Here is a 24,879-nt window from a genome sequence, read left to right as displayed (position 1 = left end):
GAGCCTCATCTGTAAAGGGGTGTAGTAACAGAACCCATCGGACATGCTGTCCTGAGGACGGAAGCCTAGGAAGGCCATTCAGGTTCCAGTTCTGGAGCCAGGGAGCACTTGCCCTGCCGGCGGCCAGCTGTGTGAGCCTCAGTTTCCCTGTCTGTCAAAAGAGGGTGATAACAGCACCCCCCTCCCCCACCCCACACACACATGAGGAAGTGAAGACAAAAGAAGTTAACTCGATGAAAGGAGGTTTCAGGAAGCAGGGACTTGAGATATGGCTGGAAGCTTCCCTGGACAAGTTGGGGTTTGTGAGGCAACTCCTTGGATACCACTGAGACCCTGAGCTGGTAGCAGGGGTTCTCCAGCCACTCAGCTTGCAGGAAGCAGAGGCTCTGGGCATCAGCTCTGGGGTTTGTTCCACCAGCTTGGTGAGGCCTCAGCAGTGTGCGTCTGGGGAGGGGTAGGGACAGGGCCTCTGAATTGGAACCCGCCCAGTGCTGCACCAACCAGAGCAGTTTAACTTACGCATCTCGGGACCCCAGGGAGGCCTCTGCTTGCTCTCATTGGCTTCTTGCTCTTGGGGGGTGGGGCGGGGTCACAGCCTGACTTTAAGAAACAGAGAAAGCTGTAGCCTAGGGTTGGTGATCTGGTGTGGTAGGACTGTACCAGACTGGAAAATGCATTGGCAGGAGTTGGAGTGCTGTTTTTCAGCCTCACTGACTGTCCCTCCGTAGAAACATGCCCCCCATTTGTCAGCTTTTTGGATTTCTCAAGAGAAGCCAGAAGTCCAGACTGTTATGTGAAATCTCTCAATTTTTAAATATTGGTAACTCTCCACAATTTCAAAAATCTCCTTGTGGTTCGAACCACATGTTTCAGGCAACCTTTGGTCCATGGATTTCCAGTTTCGCAACATTTAGTATAGACTTTCTCCCAGGAAAACGCATCCCTACATCTACTCAATTGTGCTCTAACCTCAGGATGCTCACAGACCCCCCAAAGCGCATCTATGGGCCCCATTCTAGCTGGTAAGGGATGTAGGAGTCTAAACTACTTTCTCCAAGAATCAGAAGTGTAGCTTTCCCAGGAACTGCTGTGTCTTCTGCTGCTCTTGATGTTGAAAAGAAGGTCAAGGAGCTTCCAGGCTGCAGAATTCATCTGGGGGCTAGAGGCTGGCTTTGAGGAATGCCCGGAAGTTGGGCTAAAGTAATAGAGATGTTTAAAAAGAATTATGTGTCAGAGTTGGTGGAGGTTACAGTCAGGGCTATGATTCTAGGTCTTTGTGTTCAAATAGATGTTTGTTAAATAGTCAAGGTTTCACGGACAGACACATGACAGATTAGATAACACATGCCAGAGAGCTGTTATAGTCTAATGGGGAAACTGATATTTATCTGGGGCCACCTCTATGCCAGAGCCTGTTCTGGGCACTGGCTGCCACCCTGTGAAGTGGATGTGAGTCACCTGTTGTAAAAGAAGGAAACTGAGCCAAAGACAAGAGATGCCTCTGGCCTCAGGTCACCTAAGGTTACCATGGTAACCGTGATAGAGTCTGAATGTCTACCTGAGCTTGACGCTCTCATTCTTCCATTTCACCAACACCCACCCCAGGTTTGGAATCTCCTCGAGGCGGCCAGTCTTTGTGCTTTGGGGATGAATTTGATTTGTGGGAGGGGGTGCAGAGGGGGATACCTGAAGTCTTACTTGGAACCAACTCTGATCAATTTGGGGCTTCCCTGGTGGCTCAGATGGTAAAAAATCTGCCTTCAATGCCTGGGTTCAGTCCCTGGATCAGGAAGATTCCCTGGAGAAGGGAATGGCTACTCACTCCAGTATTCTTGCCTGGAGAATCCCATAGACAGAGGAGCCTGGCAGGCTACAGTCCATGTGGTCCCAGAGTCAGACACGACTGAGTGACTAATACTTTCACTTTTCACTTTTCTGATCAATTTAGCAGTGCTGATACTAGTAACGGATGATACTGTGACTGCTTGTCGGTGTTTTGACAGAAACTAGAGACAATTATACAGTAGAGATGTTTTTGCTGATGGAGTCTGTAAACTAAAGCAGACTTAAAGGCTGTTGCCAAATTACCTGAGTGGTTTGAAGATAAGTTCAACCCCCCAGAAAGATGTTTGAAGGGAGCCACACCCTTTTAAGTCTATAATTTTGTTATAAAACAATTACAGCAAATGGCGTTCCCATCCCCCATTGTTTCTTGGGAGGTGACTAGTTCCCCAAAGGTGTCCAGAGGCCTCCTCAACGCCCCAGAAGGAACTGGAGTGCCGGGTCAGCCTCTGGTGCCCACGCAGCTCCCCCTCCTTCACTCCCTCTGGCCCTTCCTCTGGCTTGCCTCCTGTCCCAGCCCAGGGCCTTGGCTCCACTCTTGGTTGGGCTCACCTTTCCACCGTTCCATCTAGGGCTCCCCGAACCCCCTGGCCTGGCCAGGCCCCCCACCTTGTTCTTCCTTCTTGCCCATTGTCCCTGCATCTGATCATATATTCTGTGTAGTGTTTCCCCCCCTTAAACTTCATGGAGGGGACAAGAGAGATGTCTCTACTTATCCAACACGTCCACACCCAGCCCTTAGCATAGTGTAAGTGTTCAGTTAAGTATTCATTGAGGGGACTTCCCTGGTGGTCCAGCAGTTACATTCCATGCTTCCACTGCAGGGGGCATGAGTGCAATCCTTGGTCCGTAACTAAGATCCTACATGCCTCATGGTGTGGCCAAAAAAAAAGGTATTTTTTGAATGAATAAATGAGTGAGCACATAGACATTTAAACCCACATCTATCCATTTATTCCTTCAGCCACCATCTCCTGGGGGTTCTTGTGTGCTGAGCCTTGTGCTGTGATCAGGTGACGATGCAGAGGGGAAGCAGCCCCGTGTGGCCTCTGGGGGGCTTCCTGGCTGGTGTGCAGAGGGGTGGAGATAGGCCCAAATGCTACTAACCTGAACCTGGGGCTCAGGGAGGGGCTGGACCCCGAAAGAAGGAGGAGTCTTTGGCAGGAGGAGGTGGGAAGGCGTCTTCTGAGGGTCTTGGAAGACAAAGGGGATGTTACAGCCCAGGTTGGAGGTGGTCACTCATGGAGACCGTGATTGCTGGCTTGACTTGAGTCCCTGTGGACGTCTGAGGCAGGAGCAGGGCTGTGGCCCTGCCTTGTCTCCCTCTCTCCTGTCCTTCCATCCTTCCACAAAAAGACACGATGGCCTTCAGTGTGGACCCAGGCCCTGGGGGCCCAGAGATGACTGTGGCCCAAGCGCCAGGGCCCACCTGGAGTGCCCGTACATCCCACAGGAGCCCAGAGTGCCCTGGAAGCTGGAGCTTAGCAGTGGGTGAAAGGCTTCTGGTGCTGGTCTGGTGGGGTGATGGGACGGAACCCAGGACTGCATCAGGAGGAAGACGTTGAGCTGCTTGGTGGGCAGGTCCTCTCTGGAGGGGGCGGGTGTGGCCTGGGACACTCCGGGATCAGAAATGCCAGCCTGTGTGGCCGCGCAGGTGTTCTGAGAGCCGAGGAACCAAAAAGTGGGGCCAGGAACTTGCTCTGATCCCTCAGGCCCGGCTAGCACCCAGGGAGGGGGCTCTGGCTCCAGGAACGGGGTGTGTGCTGTTGCAGATGTGGCCTGGGGGTTGGGGCCTGGGCCGGGCTGGAGCTTCTCGGCCCTGGCTGCCTGGATGCTACTGCTTGGTCAGCCCCCGGCTGGTGTACAGGGCGCAGCTGGTCTGTGCTGGTGCAGGCAGGCTGGCCGGGCCATGGGTGATGGCACTCCTTGTCGAGTGTAGAGTTGGGTTCCCTGGGGGGCTGCTGTTTGTCACTGTGGGGTGCTGTGAAGCAGCAAGAGGTCCCTTTGGTGCCTCTGCCGTCCCTGGGTGGGTGGAGACGGCCGTCACCCACCCAGGACTGGGAGTATCTCAGGTGGGGCCTTACAGACGTGGAGGAGGTGAGAGTGGCTGGCCCTCTTAGCAGTTTCAGGGACCGATGAGTGCCTGGCATCCCTGACAGTCCCAGGGCAAACAGAAGCTGGAGTGCCTGCCATCCAGCAAGCGTGGAGCCCCTGGGGCTGAGGGCACACACCTGACCCTGATTGCACACCGAGGGAACCAGTGAGGGCGCGGTGGCAGCAGACGGGCCACAGCATCTGAGCCCAGATGCTGCCGTGAGCGCCTGCCCCCACCGGGGCACCGTCCTGCTCCCGCTGCTCCATGGCCTCTGCTTGTCTCCGAGTTCCCTTCTCTCCTCTTCCTTGCCCTGGGGCTCCACCTCTGTCTTCCTCTTCTTTTTTCCTTGTCTTGGTCACCTTCAATGTCTGGTCTCTCCATCCCACCCTGGTGGTCTCCTTTTCCTTTGAGCCTGGATTGGCTTCCAGTCTTGAGTGCAGGGTGCGTGTGGGTCCCTGTATAGCTTTCTGTCTGCAGCGAGAACCACGGCGGGGATGTGGACCTGCTGCAGGTGGGGAGAGGGGCCAAGAAGAGAGAAGGAGAAAAGGTACATGAAGGAGAAGCAAGACAGGAGGGGCACCCCCAACTCCAGGACAGCTTCTGAGGCCCCTGAAGGGCCAGCAGCCCTCCTCCTCCTCCCCTTGGGGCACGTGTGGACAGGAGGGCAGGCAGGGGGGTCTTCTGAGAAAGGGGGGTCCAGGCATATGCCAGAGAAGAGTGGGAGAGAGAGACTCGGGGAGACTCAGAGTATACCCCACGACAGAGAAAGGCCTGGAGAGAAGGGGCAGTGAAGAGCAGGTAAAGAGCCACGGAAACAGCAGGAAAGTCAGCTGGACAGAAAGAAAGCTGAGCGTGCGCTGCTGAGGCTGCCAGGCTCGAGGGGAGGGGGCAGCAAGAAAGATGGGGCCTCGGGCCGCGGGAGAAGGTAGCAGAGCCGTGGGGCAGGAGGGACACGCTTCATGCCCACCCCCTGCTAGCCTGCTGAGCCCCAGGTGAAAGGTACCCACCTGAGGACCCTGTGTGCGTGAGGGCATAGTGGCCAGGAGCGGGCAGGCGGGATGTGCCGCCGCTACCAGCTCTGTGGTGCTGAGCCCAGTCCGCCCCATGCCCTCCCTGTCCATTCTGCCTGTCCCCTCCCCAGCTCCTCCATCCCTGGGGTTTTGGTTCTGTTGTGTTCTGGCCCACATGGAGCCCAGAGGGCCGTGACCACGGAGAGTGCTGGGGCACCGAGAACTTCTGACCTGGGGGAGGGGGAGAGGCGTGTGTGTGTGTGTGTGTGTGTGAGAGAGAGAGACAGAGAGAGAGAGAGAGAGAGAGAGAGAGACAGAGAGCTGGAGTCACTCTGGGCTTGGCCGCCCTGGGCTCAGCTCCAGCTGTCTGTCGGTTGGTCTGTCTCTCCTGCGCGTCACCTGCCCCCACCTCTAGCTGCGTGTGTCTCTGGAGCCCCTCTCACCAGCCGTCTCTCACTCGCTGTCTCCCCTGCCTGTCCCTCTCTGTCTTCTCTCTCTGTCCCGGCCTCCTCTCGGGCTCTCACTGGCGTTCCGGTCACCTCTGGTTGGCTCCCGTTCCCCCTGTCTCTGTCTCCCTGCTCTCTGGCTCTCTGCGTCCTCCTTGTGCCTCCGTCCCTGGCTCTTCAGTTCTGCTGTGCTCTGGCCCTCTTGTCTCTCTCCTGTCTCCCCACTCTCTGTTTCGGTGTGTCCCTCCATTGGGCCCTCCCGTCTGCCCTTCTCCTGCTCTTTCTCCCTGCCTTTGCCTCCCGTGTCTGCGTCTGTCTCTCCTGGTCCCTTTCATGTCCTGTCTCTCCCCGTCTGTCTCTCATGCGCTGTGGATCTCTCTCGTCCCTCATCTCTGCGGGCCTCTGGCCGTCCATCCCTGCCTCTGTGTGTCTCTCACTCCCCCTCCCTTCCCCCTTTTTTTTCTGTCTCTAACACCCACACTCACATCTACCTCAGGAGTAATTGCTTTTGTCTGGGTTGGACTGGACTTGTGGTGGGGGGAGGGTGGGGGGAGCGGTGGTGCTGGGGGGGTTGGGAGGGACGGAGGTCGCTTGGTGGAGTTGAGGTGGCCTCCGCCAGAGCAGGGGGTGCTGAGGGGCAGAGGTCCAGTCACCCAAGGGGGCTGGGGGAGGGGGCCCTGGGCCCATGCTGGCAGGGGTCTGGGGCTTCTGACAGGGAGGGGAAGAAGGCAGACAGGTCCTCACGTTCAGATTTGGAGACAATGTAGTGGCAAAACAGGCTAGCCAGCGTCACAGTGGCAGTCTCGGCCTCGAGCCCTCCCCCGTTCAGATACCCACACTTCCCCCACCCCGAAACGCCATCGTGTGCCTCGAGTCACCGTGATACACATGAAGACACACCCAGAGCCTCCAGCCCACTCGTGGAAACACACGCGGCCATTGGCACGCAGGGACACGCCAAGTCACGTAGACACACAGGAAGCACACTGGGTCTCTGACACTCACCTTTAAGCCGCCAACACGCCAGAGACAAACACATCTACAGCCACCCCCGACACAGGCACAGAATCCACACACACACGGACACATGGGGACTCAGGTTCTGGTTCCCAGACGCTCACAGAACCATCCACGCCCAGACATACTCAGCAGGGGCTGGAGCACACACAACTCCCACGGGTTTCCTAGAACCCAGGAACACGAAGGCACCACGTTACTGGGCCCCAGGGGTCACTGAGATGCCCCTGGGCACACACCCACACTTCCGGTGGGGACAGGCAGATCCGCATACACACACTTACATATTCGGGGACACCCAGGTGGAGGGGACTCTGGCGGAAGCACACGCGCACAGAGCCACCGCGTCCCCTGGGACACACCCACCGCCTCGTGGTCGCACGGGGTGACTCAGTGGCTGAGACACGCGGGGACACACAGTCCTGGAGCCCCAGCACCGAGCCATAGGACTCACAGACTCGCCTCTCCAGGCGTGCCGGGGATGCACGCACGCCCTACACACATGGCCGCTCGGCCGCTGCAGCCTCCCCTGGAATCCCCTGTCAGATGCCTCACAAGCCCTCCCCCGCACCCCACGGTGCAGGCCAGGCCTTGGGGCGAAGCCAAGGTGGAGCTGCCCACAGAGGCCCCAGGAGGGAGCAGCCAGGACTCTGTGGGTGGGCACCAGGCTGCCCGGGGGCAGCCCCACTGTTCTTGGCATCCACTCACCCAAGCTTACCCCAGCACCCCCCACCCCATGGGCTCCGGACAGTGCCTCCCCAGCCTCCGGTGCCCGCTGCCCACCTCCCAGAGGTCCATCCCTCTTGTACTTTCAGAGGGTTCCATCTCTCTGAACCACTCCCAATTGAGCAGGGACCTGCTTTATCCCAGGAGCTCTGTCCCTCCATCTCTTCCAGCCCCCTGACCTGCCAGTGGGACCCCCATCCCCACCTGCTGCCCTGCCCACCCCCATACTCACCCCCTCTCCTGGCTGTCCAGGCTCTCCCCCTCCCGCTGTAGGGGGCTGGCACCGGGTGGGGGGCCTGGCCCCTCAGAGGCGTGGGTAAGGGGTCCATGGGGGTGGGGGGTCTGGGCGCGGCTCTGGGAAAGGGAAGCAAGGCAAGCGGGGGAGAGAGAGAGAGGCAGAGGCAGGCAGGCAGCCAGCCGGCTTTATATCCCTGCCGTATTGATCTACCATGTCACAGACCCGGTCGATAGCCAGCCGAGAAGGAGAGGGAGAGAAGGGAGGGGAGGTTTGGGGGAGGGCAGTGGGACCCCTATAGTCCTCGGCCCATCTTGGCCCTTCCTGGCAGGCTGCAGGGGGTCTGTTCCAGCTGCCCCCTCCCCAAAAGGGGCCGGTTGTGTCCTCCCCGTCTCCCTCTTGAGTGCGGCCCTCTTTCCCTGAAAGCCGCCTTGGTAGAAGACTTTCAGCACAGGAGATGGGCACATTTCTTTCTGTCTCTGGCGGCTCTCAGTCTCTCTCATGGGCACAGGGAATGGGGGTTTGGGAATGGGGAGCTCTGTGTTGTTCACTGTCTCAGCTCCCCTTGGCCCTGGGTCGGGCTGGGCAGGTGGGAGGCCCAGTGACAGTGTGGGCTTAGGACAAGGATGGGCGGGACTACAGATCTTCCTTCTTTGCTGTGTGACCTTGGGCACGCCAGAGAACCTCTCTGAACACCCTCTTCTGAAGCCATGTTTAGCACAGGAGGGTGCTAAAACCCTCCCACCTTTAGTACAGGGGGCTCCATCCTCATTGGTTTTCTGCCCTTTTTGACTTGAAGGTCCACCTCGAAGCTGTACTAGGCCAGCGCTAGAGACAGACGGTGTTTAGAATGTCTTTCTCCTGGTCCCCCCACCCCAGCGGCCTGAGAGGAGAAAACAGCCTCTTGCTCACCTCAGCCTCCTCTTCCCTCTGAAGAAACTGCTTCCACCTGCCCCCCACCCCATCTAGGTTTCCCCTGACAGGGCGGGAAGGGAGGGGTGTCTCCCTAGACAGGAAGCGGAGAAGAGTGGGGGCTCCATCTAACGGGACAGCGCTGAGAACCCTGGGCTGTGCCTCCCTTCCGGATCCAGCCCTGCCTCTGTCTCCTTTCCTGGCCTCAGTTTCCCCCCCAGCCCCAAGCTGGCTCTGGGATCCTCAGGGGTTGGTGCTGCGGGGAGGCAGGGCCACCCGGAGAGTGAGACCAAGGCCGGAGGGGCGCCTGCCGCCCCGCCTTCCGCCAGGAGGGCCTGGGTCCCAGGTGCGGCCCCCTAGCCTCCAGCTCCCCGGGGCTCTGGCTCTTTGTCTGTCCAGACCCTCCTCCCCTCCCAGCCCAGCCTCCCGGAGAGGTTGAGGAATCACCTTAGCCTTGACCCGAGGGGGAGGGCAGCGGAGGGGCAGGCAGGCCCCACCCCGCCTCCTGCCCACGGCCATCCCCACAGCCTCCTTCCTGCTTCCCCGAGTTCCAGGCTGCCGCCCCCCCAAGCGACAGGCCGCTGCTCCCTTTGTTAGGGAGGGGGAGGGGAGAGAGCTGAGCTGAGGGGACGTGGCTTGACCCTCGACCTCTCCCCTTCCCTCCTCCCATCAGGGTCCCCAGGGGCTCAGAGCCCCCTTGACGGACAGTTCTGACCATCAGCCAAATGGCTCTGGGAGTGAGCAGGGAGCCAGGTAGGGGGGAGGGGAGGAAGGCCTGGCTTGGGCCCTGAGCCCCCCAGAGGGGGGTGTCATGTCATGGGTTGGGGGGAGGCCCTTAGGACGAGGGGCAGGGGACGACGGGCACCCATATCTTGAGGGGAGCCTGATTTGACTAAGGGCTGTGGAAGCAAAGCGAGGCTCAGCCCAGAGACAGCAGCTCTGGACACCCTATGGGTAGGGGCCTGGCCGGGCAGATGCCCCCACCCCACCCCCACCTGGCCTGGGGCTTTGGGAGTGCAGCGAGGTTTTTTTTAAAAAAAAATTAAAAGAAAAAAAAATAACAGGAGCAAGAGAAGCTGGGGGGAAAAATATATAAGAAAAAATATAATAAGAACTAAGCGGTGGCTGCAGGAGAGAAAAAGGGCAGGAGGCGGGGAGGGGGGCGCAGGGGGGAGGGCGGCTCGGGCCCTGGTCGCTGCGGAGGCCCGGCCGCCGGCCTCCGCGCCGAGCCCTCCGCGTCCCCCCTGCCGGCCCCCTCCAGCCCCGATCGATCCAGTTTCTTGGCAATAAAGCATTTTTATTGTCAGCTGCCCTGAATGCCAAATGTGAGCCTGGTCCTGCTCCCCCCTCAACCCGCTTCCTCGCCACCCCTCCCCCAGCCCTCCTCCACCCCCTCTCCTGCCGGCCCCCACTGCAGAATCCGCCTAGTCCATCACCGCGACCCCCTCCTCTTCCTCCTGGTCCATGTCAGCCGCAGTTCTGTACATGCTCAATAATCCACCAAGCCCCCTCCCCAGCTTGGCTGCTGGGCACCCCTCCCTGACCCCAAACCCAAAAGGGAGTGGAAAGGTGGGCTCCGGTGGAGTGGCCTGGGGGGCACAGAACGGACAGGAGGCTGTCGGGGCGGGCAGGCGGGAGCTCGTGGCCACAGGTTGAGGGAGCCGCAGGCAGAGGGAACAGGTGGGGGGCGCAGGCCCAGCCCCTCTGGCTCCTGCCCCTGTCTCGCCGTCATGGTCCCCCAGGGTCAGCTCTGCTCCCTCCACACTGAACCCGGGCGGCCCGGTCCATCCGGCCCCTGCCGCTGTGGGCAGGGAGACAGGCTGGAGTTGGACACCCCTCGCACACACGGCCGCTTCAGCCCCTTCAGGTTCTGGGGACAACGGCACACACCCCACAGGACCACAGTGTGAGGGACAGAGGAGCAGGTGTCGGTGAAGCAGTTTGCAGAAGGCCCCGGCGGCCCCACCACAGCCGCCCTTCCTCCTGCTCTCCGTTCTTTGTCCCTCTCTCCACTTCCCCCATCTCTGTCTCTGTCTCTGCATCTCTCTGTCTCTGACTCTCTTTTCTGCCACCTCTCCCCCCGGGGATATAAGCACACACACCTTCTCTGTTCTCCCCATCCACTCCGGCGGCTCCTCTCCGCATCCCTCTTATTCTGCCCGGCTCCCTGCTTTTGCCTTTCTCATCCCACCCGACCCCTGCATCCCCCTCTCATTTCAGTCTCTCTTGGGCTACCTCCCCTCCCACGGCTGAGAAAATAAACAGAGGCCCAGGTCCTGGAGAGCCAGCAGAAGACGAGGGCAACTGGGCTCAGCCCTCTCTCTTTCTCTTTGCGTGGAGGCTGGCCCTGTCTACACAGGCTGGCCCTGTCTACACCTGCAGAGATGGAACTGGAGAACCCGGTTCTCCAGAGATGGGCTGCAGAGACGGCCTGTGTTCCAGCCACTTGCCTGCTCTGAACCTCGGTTTGCCTCTGAAAAACGCTGCTCAGAGGGCACTTATGGCCCCTCCCGTGGAAAACCCGTGCTGCAAAGGCCTGGAGTTCTCTGGGGAGGGCGCAGGGTGGGGGACCGAATCCTTCAACTGGGGGACATGGTCACCCCTCCACACAGGTGCCCCCAGACGGCATCTCAAGGCTGCAGGCCTGCTCTCTCCTTTCTCCTGGCAGCCGGGGATGGCGAGCTGAAGAGAACCCGGGTGCCAGGCTTTCCACTCTTGGTCTGGGCAGGGGGGTCGACTGCACCAGGGTGGCGCTTTAGGGAGCAGTGCAGGGCGTGACCTCAGCCCACCTCCCCTGTCAACTCTGGTGGTAAGGGGCTGCCTCACTTGTCCCCAGATCCGGGTCTTCCCACGGAAGGGTTCCGGAGATCTGTGTGGAGCCAGTGAGGAGGTGAGGAAGGACCTGCCCCATGTATAGACCAGAGGAGAGAGGGAGGGAGGGAGGGGAGATGGCTGGGAGGCGGAGCAGAGCGGGGGCCAGGGCTGCGGGTGGGGGGAAGGAGCAAAGGGGTTCAGACACCTGCAGGTTGAATCCAGGGGAAGGCGGGGGACTCTGGGGAGGAGGAAGACTCCAAGACAACACCCAGTCTCCTTGCCAAGCCGCCACCCTCCACTGAGCACTCGGTGCCCCGTCCTTCATCACATCCCTACGTTAGGGCATTCCCCCTCGCCCCCGACCCCGGGGTCTCGCAGCGACCCCGTTTGCCAAGGGGAGGAAGGAGCTCACTGTCAGTCCCTCTGGCACATGGCACCAGGCAGTGTGGTGTAAAGGGTGAAGTATGCGCATGTGCACCTCCTCACACGTCATGTGCTTACTTATGCCTGAAACACGTCTTACTTTTCACTGTGATGAGTTATTTGGTATTATCTTCAGATGCTAGTTTCCCGACTAGTAAAGAACCTCCCTAACAGGAGAGAGGAAGATCCCTGTGAGGGAGGCTGGGCCCCCCTGGCCTGGATCCTGAGATGGAAATGAGGCTTACAGGTGACTGCGGTGTGAAGGCCTGGAAAACCTGGAAGGAGTTGGGGGAGGTCTAGGGGGTGGAGGGTGGAGAGGGGCAGATCGAAAGGCTCTCTCCACCATTTCCTGGTTCCCGCCTCCACAGCCAGCGCAGACTTGGGAGTCCGGTTCCAGATGCCCCTCCTTTGAGAGGACCTTTCTGGTGATCTTGTCCCCACCGGCCTCTCATCATTTCCCAAATCTGCCCCCAGACTTTGCTCACGCGGTCCCCTCACGTGGAAGGCAACCAGGTAACAGCTGCTCATGGACCACGTACTGTGTGCTACACACCTGGGCTTCAGGCTCTTGCCAGATCCCCATCAGATGGTGGGGCATGACCATTATTCCCATTTTGCAGATGGGGACACCGAGGCTCAGGGAAGGGAAGTGGCTCCATCCAAGATCACCAGCCAGTGAGTGGCAGAGCCAGGACTGCCATTCAGACCCTCTGCATTGGTCCAATCCCACAAATGTTGGTTAAGAACTCACTGCAAGGACCTCCCTGCCCCAGTGGTTAGGATTTCATGCTTCCACGGCAGGGGCCATTGGTTCAATCCCTGGTCAGGGAACTAAGGTTCCATGTTCCCACATGCCCTGCAGTCCAGGCAAAAGAAGAAAAAAAAAAAAAAAAAAAACACTGTGAGGGGGTCAGGTTTTGTTGGACATGCGTGGTAAACGTAACGACCTTGATGTGAGGGGCTCAAGTCCCAGCTCTGCCATGGACTTGCTGTGACACCGTGGGAAGGTGGTTTCTCCTCTCTGAACTTGGATTTCCTCCTCTGGGTTGGAGCCACCATCTCGTAGGAGCCAGAGAACGAGGAGCTGTAAAATGCCTGGCAGATAAGGTTACTTGACAAATGGCCATGCCCTCCTCTCTTGTTCTTCTCCGATCGTGGCCCATCCTCTAGGTTCCAGCTCTTTCAAGCTTTTATATTTGAAGGGTATTTTCCCAGGTGGCTCAGTGATAAAGAATCCGCCTGCCAAGGAGGAGACGTGGGTTTGATCCCTGGTTTGGGAAGATTCCCTGGAGAAGGAAATGGCAACCTACTCCAGTATTCTTGCCTGGGAAATCCCACAGACAGAGGAGTCTGGCGGGCCATAGTCCATGGGGTCGCAAAAGAGCCGGACACGACTTAGAGACTAAATAGCAACCACATCTCATGCCCAGTCTTGTCTCTTTTTTTTCCCCGAAACACTGTCAATATTTTTTGTCTCTTGGAATCCTCACCACTACCGTCTAAAGGGAGGCATTATATATATTTGTATACACACATATATATATACACACAAAAGGTATATATAACTTTTCTTTTTGGCTACACTGCACAGCATGTGGGGGTCTTAGTTTCCTGACCAGGGACTGAGCCCTTGCGTCCTGTAGTAGAAGGACGGAGTCTTAACCGCTGAACTGCCAGGGAAGTCCTGAGAGGCATTATTGTATTGATTTGACAGAAGGAGAAACTGAGGCTCAGAAGACTCAAGTCTTCTGCCTCAGGTCCTCGTCCCCATAAAAGACTCATTTGTCTGAGCACTTGCTCTGTGCCAGGCCCTTGGAGATAAAGAAGTGAACAAAACTGGCACAGCTGACGTCCATAGAGTCGACAAACCAAGAGAGGAGGCAGATCTTTAACTGTAAATATTGTTTAAGTGCAAAATCAGAAATTGTGATAAAGTCCCCCTAAAGGAGAGACAGAATAGGGAGCCCACATGGAGAGGGCAGGACGTTTAAGCTGAGCCTTGAAAGATGAATAGGATTTAACCAGGCAGAGCGCATTCGAGGAAGAGAGACCAGCACATGCAAAGGGCCTGGGGTCGGAAAGAGCTTGGTTTGAGGAGCACAGAGGAGGTGGTGAGGCTTAGAGCAGGACAGGAGAAGGGGAGAGTGGTGGGGGGAGAGGGGAGAGTGGTCGGCAGAGGTCAGATCACACAGGACTCCAGGCTGAACGAAGGGGCTTGTTTTCTGGTTTAGGTTTTCGTTTTTGTTTTGGCTGCCACGCATGGCTTGCAGGATCATAGTTCTCTGACCAGGGACTGAACTCGCGTCCTTGACAGTGAAAGCGCAGAGTCCTAACCCCTGGACCACCAGAGGATTCCTGGATTAAGGTGTTCAGGGTTTATTCCCCAAAGGAGAGAGGTTTCTGAAAAGCCTGACGCAAGGGGGCAACCCAGCCTGATTAAATTTCAGAAAGACCCTTTCTGGGTACAAGGGGGCAGATGAGACTATCAGGGTCCGGCGTGGACGCCCAGAGACCAGCAAGAAGGAGGCTGCTGACGTCACCAGGGCCAGAGATGGTGGCAGCCCAGGCAAGTGTAGCAATGGGGAGAACCTTTGAAACTGTGCCGATGGCAAGGCTCAGAGAAGTGGGGTTGCTGACCCAAGGTTACACAGCTGGTTGGGCAGAGCGAGGGTCTGACCCAGCACACACCTGAGATTTCCTCTCACCAGACAGGCGAGAGGCTGCTTTCCTCTGGGGAAGCCTCTCAGAGGCAGAGTGTATCCATTTGATGTTCTCCACACACACCTCAAAGTGCCTGGTGTCTTGGGCACTGATGGGGAGTCCAAGGTTAGAAAGAGGTCATCCATGGAAGTGAGTGAGAGGGCTTCCCTGGGGAGACTCCAGGAAGGAGGTGAGCAGGGAGTGAGCAGGTCTGAAGAAGTGTGAGCCTGGAGAATGGACCAGGGCCCAGAGACATGGTTCATTGTGCAGCCCAGACTTGCTGTGGCTCAAGGTGGGTCACCAGCGTGACAACTTTTAGGAAATGGTTCATATTGGCAAGAGCCCCCCCGGGCCAGGGATGGGAGGCATGTAGCTGTCTCAGGCGGCCAACCCAGGCCAAACCCAGTGTTTCCTGCCACACTAAAGGGAAGAGCCAGCAAGGGTCTGGGGAAGAAGGGGAATCCACCTGCCTGGATGCTGTTCCTGGTTCCATGTGGGGGACCCCAGGCACATGATTCAACCTGGCAGAGCATCAGTTCTTTCATCTGTAAAATGGGCATGGTGACAGTGGTTTCTCCTTGGATAGCATGGAGGAGATTCAATGAGAAGATGCATGGAAAGTGTTTCTAACGTAGTTCAGGGTTTCACCTTGAATCGTCTAAAACAGAACTCTTGATTCCCTGTCCCTGAGCTCTTCTAGGAGCTGTCCTCCACCTCAGTAAATGGTTGTTTTGTGTGTGTGTGTGCTCAGTCACTTCAGTTATGTCCAGCTCTTTGCGACCCCAAGGACTGTAGCCTGCCAGGCTTTTCTATCCATTGGGATTCTCCAGGCAAGAATACTGGAGTGGATTGCCATGCCCTTCTGCAGGGGATCTTCCCAACCAAGGGATCAAACTTGTGTCTCTCCGTCTCCTTATTGGTAGGCGAATTCTTTACCACTAGCACCACCTGGGAAGCCAGTAAACCGGTAAATGATTATCACAAAAAAAACCCCTTCTCCCAAAAAAATAAAAAATTAAAAAAAAAAAAAAAACCCTTCTCCCAAGATCCTTCGCTTCCTTTCAAGTGTCCAGAGCTCGAAGTTTGCTTCCGTGATGGCAGGGAGTATGTCTCATAGGGTCTGAGTCAACCTGATTCCATCGAGTTAAAATGTTTGTGGAGCAGGGCCCTCTGCAGATGCTGCCCAGAGACCACAGTTCTGGAAGAGGCACAGAGAGGTTGAGTGGTTTGCATGGAGTCACACAGCAAGGACTCAGCAGGCTCCACAGTCTGAGAGGGGCCAGGCCACTTCTCATTTTTGAGCCTCCTAGGATGCTGAGAATGAAAGAAAGCCAAAAAGGAGTTACAGGCTGGGCTCCAAGCAACAACAACAACGAAGTGCCACGCTAACTGATATTTACAAGGTCAGTACAGGATTTATTAGAACAAAATTCAGCGCGTCCTACGGCTCATGTGGTTTGGCAGTGGCATCCAACTATAAAATCAAAAATGCACATCTCGGTTAATGAGGCCCTTCGTGAATATAATACCTCGGCCAGGTGACACCCCCGCCCCCGCCCCCAATGCCTCCCTGAACTCTGCAGCTGGGACCTGACCACTTGTTACATGACTTCAAAGTTGACACCTTTTCCATCATCCTCAGTTGCTTTTGCAGAGATACAGGAGGCCTAGGACCTCCCGGATTTTCGAGGGGAGAAGCATGCACACAGGCAGCGTGCCTGGTGGTAAGGAGAGCCAGGTTCTGGGATTGACCTGCAGGCTACGGTCCACCTCAGGGTGTGCCTCTGAAAAGCGGGGGGTAATAACAGCACCTGCTTTATTGGATCGCTGGGAAGATGCCAAGACAGGATGTACAGAGCCCGGGGTCTCCTGGAAGGCGCCTCCGGGTAGCTGCTCTTATAACTTACGATAATCGTGGGACCCTGAAGGGGTGGGATGGGTGGGGGGAGACAAGGGCACCGGGAGGTTTGAGAATGCTCAGGGGTGTGGCCAAGGCTGATTACCCCAGTGTCCTCAGCTCTTTCGAGCTTCCCTGGTGGCTTAGTCAGTAAAGAATCTGCGAATCTGCCCACAATGCGGGAGACCCAGGTTCGATCCCTGGGTCGAGAAGATCCCCTGGAGAAGGAAATGACAATCCACTTTGGTATCCTTGCCTGGTAAATCCCATGGACGGAGGAGCCTGGCAGGCTACAGTCCGTGGGATCACAAAGAGTCGGACACGACTGAGCAACTAAACCACCAACCAACTCTCTCTCTATCTTTTTAAAATATTTTTTTATTTGGCTGCACCAGGTCTTCGTTGTGGCATGCGGGATCTTTGATCTTTGTTGTAGCATGCAGAACCTTTAGTTGTGACATGCAGACTTCTTAGTTGTGGCATGTGGGATCTAGTTCCCTGACCAGGGATCGAACTTGGGTCCCCTGCATTGGGAACTGAGTCATAGTCACTGGACAACTAGGGAAGTCCCTCTGTGTCCCCAGTTCTTGGCACAGGGTCTGGCACAGTGGGCCGGCCATCCGTGACGGTGTAGGATTGAATTGTCTTGAAGAAACTTTGGCTAGGTTGAACTAGGGGGTGGGAGCGCCAGGGAGGAGGGGGGAGCTTATGGGAGGGCATGGCCTTTGGTTTCTTCTCCCCCTCCTTGTGAGGCCATGCGGGCGCTCCTGTGAGCTTCCTGTTGCGTGGTGCCCCTTAATTCCTGCAGCAAACAGATCCTCCTCGCTGGCAGGTACAAGGGACACAGCAGTGCACACGTCAGACACGAGTCAGTGTGACTTGTCACAGTTCTAATCTGTATGGTGAGTGGTGGCTTTACGTGAACACATAATAATGTGTCCACATAATTTATTAAATATAAATTAAATAAACAAGCAAATAAAGAATAGAAGAGGGCTCTGCCCATCCCAGTGATGGGAGAAAGCCATGAACCATGGGTTGTGATTAATGCCATTTTGTGCACCTGAGGCCCTTTTATATAGGAGGGTGAAACTGAACAGAGCAGACCTGCTCCCTGTCCTCCCAGCGTGAACATTCAAGTGGGCGGAGATGGATGATGAACAAGCACGTGAACACACAGAAACTCGAATGTCAGTGACAAGTGCTGGAAGAAAACGGTAGCCAGTGAAAGATGGAGAGTGATGAGGAGGGGAAAGGCTGTGTGGGTTGGGATGATCCCAAAGACTTCTCTGTGGAGAGGATGTGTCAGTGGACTCCTGGAACAAGTGAGGGCGTGCTCCACCGCCATACCTGGGCAAAGACGGCACCAGCCGGCAGGGAGAGAGAGCAAAGGTCCTGAGGCACATGGGAGCTTCAGCCTGGAGGACGTGAGCAAATGGCGAGGGGCAACAGGTGTGTGCACGAGCGTGCTCAGTCTCTTTGGTTGTATCTGACTCCTTGCAACCCCATGGACTGTAGCCCACCAGGCTCTGTTCCATGGGATTCTCCAGGCAAGAATACTGGAGTGGTTTGCCATGCCCTCCTTCAGGGGATCTTCGAAACCCAAGAATTGAACCCACGTCTCTTAAGTCCTTTGCATTGGCAGGCAGGTTTTTTACCACTAGCGCCACCCGGGAAGGCCTGGGGAGCAATGGAAGGTGATGTGTTAGAGGCGAGCAGGAGCCGGGTCGCAGAGTGGCCAATTAGGATATCAGGTCTGGAAGCTGTCTTCATTGGCCAGCCTCCCTGAGGCTTCCCGGGCTTTGGACTTTAGTACCCTGGACAGCAGCCTTGGCCCCTTGGAGCTCTAGCAGCCTAGGGTGCACGCTACCCAATCTGGCCTTTTATTAACATCTGCTTCTGGGCAGTGAACTGGGGGTGCAGAGCAGATGATACCAAAATGAGTGGGAATTGGCCCTGCCTGCAGGAAGCACGCTTATGTGAGAGAGTTATCCATGCACAGTTGAGTCCATCTTTATCAAGTGGACGTCTGTGGGGTCACCACCAAGGTTTGTATACAGGAGGCAGCCAGAGCCCAGGATCCGCCCCCGCCCTGTCCCTCCCTCCCTGCTGAAGGTGACCACTTTCCTCACTGTGGGGGATATCAGCCCTTTGTTTCACTTTGTAGTTTGCTACCTATAGCTCATAGTCTAATGTTAATTCAAAAATGAATGCAATCTCATTATAAAAACCAAAACCATAACAGAAAAGGTTAAAACCTCATTTGAGGGACTTACCTGGTGGTCCAGTGGTTAAGACTTCACCTTCCAATGCAGGGGATGGGGGTTCCATCCCTGGTTGGGGATCTAAAATCCCACATGCCTTGTGGCCAAAAAAAAAACCCCAAAACATAAAACAGAAGCAATATTGTAACAAATTCAGTAAAAACTTTGAAAATGTTCTATATAAAAAAAAAATCTTTAAAAAATCCCATTTGAGTCCATTCTGCTTTCCCAGGGGGCTTCCCAGGTTGCTCAGTGGTAAAGAACCCATCTTCCAACACAGGAGACACAAAAGATGTGGGTTCGGTCCCTGGGTCAGGAAGATCCCCTGGAGGAGGAAATGGCAACCCACTCCAGTATTCTTGCCTGGAGAATCCCATGGACACAAGCGCCTGGGGGCTGCGGTTCACGGGGCTGTAAAAAGTCAGACACGACTGAGCCTGCACACACACGGGGACACACTCGTGTGCTTTCCCACTGCTGGTCCACTCACCAGAGGTAGTTGTAATTAGCTGATTAGTTACCCTTTGGGCCTTTTCTCTGCATTTGTCAATACCTGCACACCCAAAGAAAATACATAGAGGTTTTGGTATGTGATTTATATCAGTAATGTTAAGTTGTGTCAATCATTCTGCACCTTGCCTTTGCATTCATTCATTGCCTTTGCATTTGAGTCTTGGAGAACTTTCCGTGTCCTATTCATAGATCAGTTCCATCATCTCTCATGATTACATACTGTTCCTGAGTATGAATATGCCACGCTTTATTTAGCCACTGTCCTATGGTAGCATTCTATGTTATTTCTGATTTTCTCTATTTCAAACTTTGGTGTGATAAACACTGAACTTTCTGAACTCCTTGTGCATGGTAATCAGTATTGTATTTAAGATTAACGATAACAAGTCCTACTATATAGCACAAGGAACCGTTAAAAACAAAAGAAAAAAGATGAATGAAGTTCCTGTCAGCCCACGTTTCATGTGTGCTCAGTCTTGTCTGACTCTGCTGTCCCACGGACTGTAACCTGCCACGCTCCTCTGTCCATGGGATTTCCCAGGTAAGAATACTGGAGTGGTTTACCATTTCCTTCTCCAGGGGATCTTCCTGACCCAGGGATCCGAACTTGGGTCTCGTGCATCTCCTGCTTTGACAGGTGAATTCTTTACCACTGATCAGCCCATGTTACTGCCCCCTTTTCAAAGATGAGAATCCTCAGAGGCTCAGAGAGGTGAAATCACCTGCCCAGGGTCATACAGCAAGTGAATGGAAAGACCAGTTTCCAGGCTCTCAAATGTTTGACTCCCAGATCAGTGCTTGCATGCTAAGTTGCTTCAGTCGTGTCCAACTCTTTGCGACCCCATGGACTGTAACCTGCCAGGCTCCTCTGTCCCTGAGATTCTCCAGGCAAGAATGCTGGAGTGGGTTGCCATTTCCTAATCTACATCTCTGTGTCTCCTGCACTGGCAGCTGGGTTCTTTACCACTAGCGCCACCTGGGAAGCGCTAGTGCTCACATCCAGCTCTACAAAGTGTCACAGTCTACGGGGCAGGTGTCCTCATTCAACGGGGCTTATCTGCAGACCAGTGCTGGACTCCATTCTACAAAAATGAATGAAACCCCACCCTGCCCTCCAGCCCTGCCTGTGAGGGTAGCCTCATTGGGAAGTAATTTCAATGCAGTACGATTAGTGCCAAGCCCAAGATGCCTGAACTGTGGGAAGACTGAGGCCATCACTATTAAGCAGGCCTCCTGTGGAGTCAGAGACAGCTTCCAGAGAGGAGAGATTTGAGCTGAGGCTGTAGAGGCCAGTAGAATTTGCCCAGCGAACACAGGAAGTTCAGAGGATGGGTACATAGGGAACCCCAAGTTGCTGAACCCAGAGGAAGAAGGTGAGCTCTGAAGGCAATTTGCCCATGGAGATTGGCAGAGGCCCATGTCCACTTGAGCTTGGAAAGCCAGCCCTGGATTTCATTCTGTGGGCTCTGGGAGCCTGGAAGAATCCATTCATTCAACAAATAGCATCTAAGCGCGTGGTGTGTCCCTTTCAGAAGGGAATACCGCAGAAAACAAGACAAAAAAAACCACCTGCTTTCAGAGAGCTTACATTTCATAGGGGGAAACAGTAAGGCAAGGTGACAGCGCCTGAGCTGCAGACAGCACTACAAAGAGAACACTGGCCACTGGCTCGAGGGGCATGAGCCCGAGCAGACGCCAGCCGACAGTGACGGACAGGGAAGCCTGGCGTGCTGCAGTCCATGGGGTCGCAGAGTTGGACACGACTTAGCAACTGAGCAATAGCTGGAGTGGAGAGTGGCTGAGGGAGGGCTTCTGGGAGGAGGCGGCCTTTGAGCTAAGTCCTGAAGGGTCAGAGGAAAGGGAAGAGATGGGGAACAGCGTTCTAGGGGACGGGTCGGCAAGGTCAGAGGCCCCAGGTGGGGACAGACTTGGCTTTCTCTGGTGTGGCAGGCACACAGTGCTCTCGTTAGGAGAAGTGAAGTCCCGCGGGTGCCTGGAGGCCATCCATGGTGAGCAGGCTGGGCTTTCCTGGAGACAGCAGCAGGGTTACTGGAGGGCTTCTGGACTACTACGAGGGCCCTTGCATTTCAGCCTTTGGACAGCTCCCTGGGCTGGGAGGAAGGAAAGCGCCATCAGCCTGCAGAGTCAGTGCTGGTGCTGGTGCTGGTGAGCGGGAAGTCTGGGCTGGAGCAGAGTCTGCAGCCTAGGGGTAGGCAGGGGCTCCTGTGCCCAGGGCAGAGCCTCCTCAGGGGAGGCCCAGGGCCCGGCACCTGCCTGTTTCGATGTCCTGGTGGGTCTGTTCTGGGACAGCCTACAGCCTGGGACATGTACAAGCCCAAGTAAGGAGCCGCAAGCCCAGGACAGCAGTCTTAGCGCGGGCTTTGGGGTCAGAGAGACTCAGGGTCCACCCAGGCCAGCTGTGTGAACGTGGCTGCTAATGGAGCCATCAGTCCATCTTGCCTGTTCCTGTCCCTTTCAAGCCACAGAATGTTAACAGCTTGAAGAAGTCTTAGAATGCTCCTCCAGCCCACCTCCCACTTTTAGGTGGGGAAATGGAGGCCCGGAGATTGTGGGGGGCTGGCCCTGTGCCACCAGATGGCCAAGTTCAGAATGGGGAGCTGTTGGTCTTCTGACTTTTATCTTCTTCGGGCCATGATGCTTCCTAATTTCTTTTTGTGTGTGGTGAATTCCTGGGATTTCTGGTGGGTCTGGGAAACTGGTGGTAGGCAGGAGCTGCATGAGGAGTGTTTGTGACAATGTGAATTTATTCAGCATCTGCTGCCTTCCTGGTCCATAGACCTTGCTGACCTCCCCCCAACCCCCAATCCCCGGCACTGACGTAAGCATCTTCCCCAAATCTGCTCCCCTTCCCAGTGTCCATCAGTGATGGCCTGAGCACCCACCCATCCACCCTGCTCAGCTGCCTGCTTGCAAGTCCACCAAAGTCCTCAAGACTCTCACTCAAACTCATACTCTCATCTGCATCCTCATGGCCACATTCTCTGCTGTTGTCTAGACCACTGTCCCAGCCTCTCCTCTGGTCATCTCCAGCTTCTACCCACCAGCCTGCTCTCACACCAGTCCCCAGTGGACCTCTCTTATACAGACTCTTCCTGCTCAGAATCTTTCCACCTACAACATCAAATCCAACCTCAAGTCTATGTCTTGGGATTCATCTTTGACTAGCATTTATTGGATACTTTCTGAGTCACTTGTGGAATATCAGAAAACTCCCATCAAATCCAGTCTCCCCCTTGGACTGTGAGCTCCCTGAGGGCAGATTTCAGATCCAGTTCTCTTCTAAGTCCTCAGCACCCAGCTCACAGCTTGGCTGTAAGGGACACGCAGGAAAAGCTTGGGGGCTTCCCAGGTGGCACAGCGGTAAAGAATCTACCTGCCAATGCTTGAGACATGGGTTCCATTCCTGGGTCAGGAAGATCCCCTGGAGAAGGAAATGGCAACCCACTCCAGTAATCTTGCCTGGAAAATTTCATGGACAGAGGAACCTGGAGGGTTATAGTCCATGGGGTCGCAAAAAGACTTGGACATGACTTAGCAATTAAATACATTAAACAAATATCACTGATTATACTGCAGGTAAATGGTCTCAGCCTGGGGTTGGTAAACTATGGCCCACAGGCCAGATCTGACTTACTGTCTGTTTTTGTGCAGCTCTGAATGCAAGGCTGAGAATGAAGGAGGTGTGTAAACAGGAAACGAAGGCTTGAGCCCAGAAGTCAGGAAGAGGTGGACAGGCAGTGCCCGGGGTGAGGGGGCAGGCGGGGTTTGATCCAGAGTATCGGGGGCCTTACTGGGAGGATTGCATGACCCTGCAGCAGGACCAGCCAGACATACTTCAGTCTATGTGTCTGTCTGCCACCCCTCATTCTGCTTTCCTCTGTGTCTGGGTCCCTGAGTCAGCTTTCCCTGACCGTCCCCCCCACCGACCCGCCTCACCATGCAGAGGCGGCCCTCCTTGGGCTCTGCTGAAGGCAGAACGCTGAGATGCAAAGGAAGGTTAATATCGATGAATCTCAGACCCGAGCTCACCTTCTGGCTCGGCTGTCAACTCATAGGCAACCCGGTCTCCTTGTCTCCTGCCAGCCTGGGTCCCTCTCTGAGCTCCTACATGCTACAGCCCCAGAGATGAGGCAGCACTTAAAGGAAACCCTGCTCGGGTCCCCATGCAGAGCAGGGACATGACTGGGGGTCCCCATGCGGAGCAGGGACATGGGCGGGGGCTGAGCGAAGAGGTCGCCAGACACAGCGGGATGCAGAAAGAGGCTGGGGAGCCAAGCCACAGAGAGGGTCCCCCGGGGCAGCTGAGAAGAAGAGGCCATGGTTGGGGCCCCTGAGGGGTGAAGAATCTCGCTCTGCTGTCCCCGGTGGGCTGGCTGCTCCCCCCACCACTCCCCGCCGGGCCCCCAGGGGACCTCGCTCTAATAATGTATTTGATCGACTCGCCGGCCGCGTACAAGCGATTATTGTCTTGTCGGGAGTCAAACGTATCGATCCGGTGAGAAATATGAGCGGAGCAATGGGGCCCGCGTGTCAGTTACCAGCCCCGCTGGCCCTGGGGAGCCCCCTACGTCTCCTTTAATTACCGCTCAGCCCTGAGCCCAGCCTGGTCTCCCCTGCGCCGCCTCCCTCCCAGGATCCCTGCACCCCCAGTGGCCCCCGCTGCTCCCCAGCTCCCAGGCCCTACCTGCCTGGCTCAACTTGGCCTGAGGCCTCGTCTCCAGCTAAACGGCCACCATCTCCCGTGCCTGGGCGTCCCCGTTCCTGGCTGCCAGGCCCTGCCCACCCAGTGTGCCCCTAACTCAGCCCCTCTGTCCTCTCCTGGGCAGGTGGAAGTCTCAGGCCCATCCTTCTTCAAGATGCCTCGACTCCAGCTCAGGGACTCAATTCTGGTCTGCCAGAGGTGATAATAGTGGAGTCAGCTTGAGAGGCAAGACGGGTGGGGTGATTTCACCCACCACAGGTAGGGGGGCCACGAAAGGCTGTCCCCAGCTCCACCTCTCAACCGCAGGCCTGGGAGGGCAGCACCGGAAACAGAGGGTGCATCTCTCCCTTCTCTAAGTTACCACCCGGAGCTCCCTCCTGACAAGGATGCTGTTGACTGTGGAGCACGGGGCGGGGGGGTTTTGGTGGGGTTTTGCTCCCTCTATAAAGTCCTTATCACCCTTATTTCCAAGTCTTCCAAAACATAAATCCTAAATAAAAGAGTTTAGTGGGCAAATGCAGCTTCAAGACAAGGCTCCAGTGCCATCATCCACCAGATACCTGACCCTCCCGTATAGAAATCCTGCCATCTGAGAGAGAGAGAGGCAAAGAGGTGGGCCCCGGAGGCAGGAGGTCTGAGGTGAAGCCAGCGGATGCTGCAGGGTCTCCGAATCTGCTCAGAGGAATGGCTTTCACAATACGGAATGTTATGAGTGTAGTTGGTGGGGCCACTGTCCCCTCTGTGCAGATGTAAGGACCACCATCATTCTCATGGTGTGGGCCTGCCTGCCTGGGCGTGCCTGGGCTGCACAGGGCCTGTGTACAGGCAGAAAGGCACTCTTGAAGGCACTCACACTAACCTGCGTGAGTGTGCATGGGTGTGAACGTGGGCACACATGGCCGGGAAGTATGCCTGGGTATACTTGTACAGCCGTGCCCGTGTGCCCGCATGACAGAGCAGAGGGTTCTGGGCACACGCGAGTAGTGTTAGTTGTTGTCAGGGCCTGGGCACCAAGGAGTGTTTCCATGTGTCTGGATGTGCACACGTGTGTGTGAAGTGCTGGGGTCCCTGTGTAAAAACACTTGAGCGTGTGTATAGGAGTCCAGCCGTTGTGTGCGCGCGCGTGCTCTGGGGGTCAGCCAGCGTAGGGTAGGGGCGCAGCGAGTCCTGCAGGGCCCGGAGCGAGCAGGTGGGCTGTTTGGAGGCACCAGGCGGCCCAGCAGCCTCGGACCGCGCGCGGGGAGACGGAAGAGGGCAGCGGG

The 24,879-nt window shown here is 56.1% G+C and overlaps 1 protein-coding gene across 1 annotated transcript in view; it reads left to right on the top strand.

The window, feature by feature from the left end:
- POU2F2 (POU class 2 homeobox 2) overlaps positions 1–24,879 on the top strand; it is a 77,573-nt gene that overhangs the window by 21,012 nt on the left and 31,682 nt on the right. The window lies entirely within an intron of this gene.

Source organism: Bos indicus x Bos taurus, chromosome 18, assembly GCF_003369695.1.
Source record: "Bos indicus x Bos taurus breed Angus x Brahman F1 hybrid chromosome 18, Bos_hybrid_MaternalHap_v2.0, whole genome shotgun sequence".
In the NCBI taxonomy this organism is placed as follows: Eukaryota; Metazoa; Chordata; class Mammalia; order Artiodactyla; family Bovidae; genus Bos; species Bos indicus x Bos taurus.
Note: the sequence above shows the minus strand (reverse complement) of the source record. Positions and strands in the feature narration are given on the sequence as shown.